Source organism: Octopus bimaculoides, chromosome 16 (genome assembly GCF_046866305.1).
Source record: "Octopus bimaculoides isolate indiv1 chromosome 16, ASM4686630v1, whole genome shotgun sequence".
NCBI classification, from domain to species: Eukaryota; Metazoa; Mollusca; class Cephalopoda; order Octopoda; family Octopodidae; genus Octopus; species Octopus bimaculoides.
In genome coordinates this window covers 37,654,588-37,659,587 of record NC_142943.1, presented here as the reverse complement: position 1 = coordinate 37,659,587, position 5,000 = coordinate 37,654,588, and the positions used below count along the sequence as shown (strand labels likewise).

Genomic DNA, 5,000 nt, shown 5'->3' with positions numbered 1-5,000 from the left:
ATATCTCCATATATAATTTGTCGAAGTTTGAAAGCCACTGAAAACGTCTGGCTAAAAACACCACCATATACACATACGCACGTCCACATACATGCACGTAAATACACACACACACTCATTCGTACTCTCGCATACAATGGCCCTCCAAATGGGCGACACTCGCGAATATAATGTACGTACACATCTTCATACACATCTTATACATCTGCAAGATCGCTCGTATATAATAGATAGGTATCTATTGTACAAGTGCTGAAGTGGTGGAAATCACTGGAAAACACGTTCATTTAACAAGTTCTTTTCACTGAAGTATTTGACGATGCTCTCTGTCGTGGCATTTCTTTTTCGCTTTCTATTCTGTTTTTTTTCTTTGTCTCTCTCTCTCTCTCTCTCTCTCTCTCTCTCTCTCTCTCTCTCTCACACACACACACACACATATATATATTTGTGTGTAGATGTATAAGTGTGTGTGTTTGTTTATTGTTGTAGTTGTTAAATGAAAAGAAAAGACAGCAATCATCGTATGTTAGTATTGTGTAGTGGGACAAATAGTTTTGCTTTAACTTGAGATACAAGTAAAAGCAGCCAAAGACGTGATTTAATGCTCAGCACTCTTGCTTGGCGAACGCCTACATTACAGCAGAGAAAAGGAAGCCTCAGGCGAGATCTAATTCCCCGATTGCATTTTGCATCTCTTTAAGTCGCCCAACCTTTTGAAAAGGAGTAGAAAACACGAAACGTTCTCATTTTCGTACCGATAGCAACTTGTGAAGGCACGTGATGTAGTTGTTAGGAGTGTTTGGCTCACGATTATAAAGTTGCAGGTTCGTTTCCTGGATCGTTCAACGAAACCAAATGCTGGAGACCAAAGTGCCTTCCTGATACCTATTTTATGAACTTTCTGTGGAGAAAAAAGGGGATTAAACAACTCGGGATTCCTCTAAGAGAGTTAAGCGCAAACCAGGCTGCGTGCTACGGAGTTTGCTTCTCAACTACATGGCTCCAGGTCCAGTCTCGCTGCGTACGTAGTAGCTTAGGAAAGTGACTTCTACTCTAGCCCCGGGCAGAGCAAAGCATTGTGAGTAAATTTGGTAGAAGGAAACTGAAAGAAGCCCGTTAATGTACATATACATACATATATATATCTGTGTGTGTGTGTGTACGAATGTAATTATGTATATGTCCCTTGGTGTTTGTTTCTCCACCAACGTTAGCAAACAATCGATGCTGGTTCATATCCGATAGAATATGTACCAGGCTAAACTCTTCAAGGCGGTGCCCTCAGTATGGCTGCCATCCAATGACTGAAACAAGTAAAATATGATAAAAAATTCATGTAGTTCAATTTGATTGTATCATCTTTTAACCCTGCACACGTATGCGAAAGCAGGGTATTGCAGTCTGTGTTGTTTGTCTGTGTGTTTGCAAAATTACTGGAAAACGGTTGAACGGATTTCCCCCAAACCTGGCAGAAATACTTATTGGGTGAGTGGGTTGAACTCATTAAATTTTGGTTTGGTGAATCAAAATACTTTTTTCTTTGTTATATATATGCATAAACGACAAGCAGGGGAAATTACTCTTGATGTCATTAGTTGAAATATGAATTCGTCTGAGATTATTAAATTAAATTTTATTTTATCTTTGTGAGCGCGCAGGGTATGCATCGCACCTAATCTGCCTTTTTTTGTTTACATTCTTATCTACACCGAAGATAAAGTGCAGTGCAATCAAACCGCTGTAGCCTTTGCAGACTATTCCAGACTATGAAGTCGAATCGGTTATATTCACCCTGAGGGAAAGTATTTTCGGAGAGTTATAATCCTAGGGTAGAAGGCCTGGGTTCTTAGTACGAAGTTTGGTGTGTGAGACACTGTAAGAATGACGACAAGAAGAGGTAAGACGGCTGTTTGGAAAGACAAGACACTTTACTGTTTCAGAGGAATGGCAACCATTGCAAAAGCTATAGAAGATAGCGACGGAGGATAGGAGGTATTGATGGACTAATGTATCTTGTCATATTTAATGACTTTCAAGAAAAAGCGAAACATTTATAACCCTAGTGAGAGGAAAGGAGGAAGTTATTCTTCAGCCGGTGACCTAGTCTAATGATGCTTGTGACAGAGTGGACTTAGCTAAAGGCGTCCAGGGGTCATGTGGTGGTGTTAAAATGAACGACAAATTAAGTCTACCAAGCAAGGATTAATCTACCATCAAGTTTTTAGTTTGCCACCCAAGTAGCGTGTTGGCGAATGGAACTTTACGACTTTACCAACAAATCATTCGGGTGGTCTTTTATTGGCTGTAATCCAGAATGCTTGTTTGTATAGCACCGTTATTTTTGCAGATATTTTTAAATATATTACTTCAGACATTTACGTTGACAGCTGACAAAAACCTTGATTTAAGGCGGAAAGCTAGCAGAATCATTAGCACGCCGGGCAAAATGCCAAGCTGTACTTCGTCCTTCTTTACGTCCTGAGTTCAAATTCGTCCGTGGTCAACGTTGCCTTTCATCTTTCGGGGTCGATGAAAGAAGTAGTACATGCGTACTAGGGTTGAAGCAACCGACAAGCTCCCAACCTCCTGGAAATTGATGGCTTTGTGCCAAAACATGAAACCAATATTATCCTGGCTAAGCATACCTGAGTTTTTGACTCCAGAAAACGATGAGTTTTGTTTGCCAGAAACGTACGTAATACAGTAATCCAATGGTTTATTCGTTTACTTTTATTGCTTGTGTCAGTCGTTGCAGTGTGGCCACGCTGGGGGACTACTCTGAAGGGTTTAGTCGGTCAAATTGAGCCCAGTACTATTTTAAGATTGGTAGATATTTCATAGGTCTTTTTTGCTGGTCTTTTTTGCTGAACCTCTATGTTAATGGTACGTAAACAAACCGACACCGGTTGTCAAACTGTGAGCGGAAAGGAAATAGAAAGACATGCAAAATGACGCTCACGCACACAGTCATGTGTACACACATATATATATGCACATATGTATGGATATTCATGTACTTATATATACATGTGTGTATGTATATATATATATATATATATATATATATATATATATATATATATATATATACATATATAATATATATACATATATGTTTGTATATATATATATATATATATATATATATATATATATATATATATATATATATATATATATATATATATATATATATATAAATGTATGTATATATATGTATGTATATATTCTCTCGCCCAGAGAATGAAATATATTAGTAAAATGAACGAAAAATGAAATATAGTCACCCACATATGCAAATGATTATAGGCAAAAATAAACACACCAATATACATAATATGTATATACATAATACATACATACATGTATATATATATATATATATATATATATATATATATATATATATATATATATATATATATATATATATATATAATACTGTGTGGCGTGAAAGTAATAAGGCTGAAGTAAAATAACACAGACAGAGACTAGTGGGGGTGGGAATGGGGTCGAGTGTTCCTTGAAAGGCCGCCAGGGATGCAGTGGAGTGTGACATAGACCCTCCTTTCCCCCTACCCCCTCCCTACAGTAACCATGAGCATATGGAACCGTATTGTTGTCGCCAATGGTCGACGTGCTTTATGCATTACTTCAGCATCAGAGACTCACACAATCCAAAATGTGTTTTGTTGTTGCTGCTGTTGTCGCTGCTGCTGCTGCTGCTGCCGTTGTTGCTGTTGCTGTTGATGGCGTCTGCGACGCTGGTGGCGGCGGCGGCAGCAGTGGTGGTGTATGTATGTATGTATGTATGTGCTTGTGTAAGTACGTGTGTATATAACAAACGAAAACAGTACTCGCCATCCTAACGCCACCAGCATCCTTTACCAAGACGACCACTGTACTACCACCATTAAAGATAGACACCACCACCATATAGATGGCGTTTTTCTTCCAACAGATGTTGTGGTTGTTGTTGTTGCTTTGCTGTTATTGTTTAGCGCCAAGACAGCCCTGATCAAGGAGACTCTCCAGCTATGACCATTCCGTCTTTCTTTCGTGTGACCTTTATCTTGAGACAACATTATGCAACATCTCCATCCTTTTGTTCATATTCTTTCCATTCTAAAAGCGAAATATGAGTTGATGTAGATTTAACTGCCATTTCTAGTAAGTAGATCGACCTCCTGAGGTTCCCAACAGATGTCGTTATTATTGATACTGCTTTGCCGCGAATCAGCGCCATGATCAAGAGCATTTTAAACACTCAACATCTCATCTTTATTGTATATCAGGGCCTACAACATACGAAATGACCTATGCATATCGAAGACTACATTGTTAAATATGTTCCACACATACACATAGAGTTGAAATAATTATTCTTTTACTTGTTTCAGTCATTTGACTGCGGCCATGTTGGAGCACCACCTTTAGTCGAGCAAATCGACCCCGGGACTTATTCTTTGTAAGCCTAGTACTTATTTTATCGGTCTTTTTTGCCGAACCGCTAAGTGACGGGGACGTAAACACACCAGCATCGGTTATCAAGCAATGCTAGGGGGACAAACACACACACACACACACACACACACACACACACACACACACACACACACACACACACACACATATATATACATATATACGACGGACTTCTTTCAGTTTCCGTCTACCAAATCCACTCACAAGGCTTTGGTCGGCCCGAGGCTATAGTAGAAGACACTTGCCCAAGATGCCACGCAGTGGGACTGAGCCCGGAACCATGTGGTTGGTAAGCAAGCTACTTACCACACAGCCACTCAATTATGGTAAATATTAATTTATTGATATTTCGTGTCCTTCATTACAATTGTTTGAATTATCTTTTAATAAACCATCTCATCAGATACAACAGTCGAAATATCAATAAACTGTTGTTTTTCAGTGATTATTTCAAATATATAAGGCTCTTTTAACTACGTTATAGCCTGAATCCAAATTTATGCCACTTTATCCAA

The 5,000-nt window shown here is 38.7% G+C and overlaps 1 protein-coding gene across 2 annotated transcripts in view; it reads right to left on the bottom strand.

Moving 5' to 3' along the window:
* LOC106869293 (uncharacterized) overlaps window positions 1-5,000 on the bottom strand; it is a 361,908-nt gene that overhangs the window by 286,641 nt on the left and 70,267 nt on the right. The gene's annotated exons all lie outside the window — the stretch shown is intronic.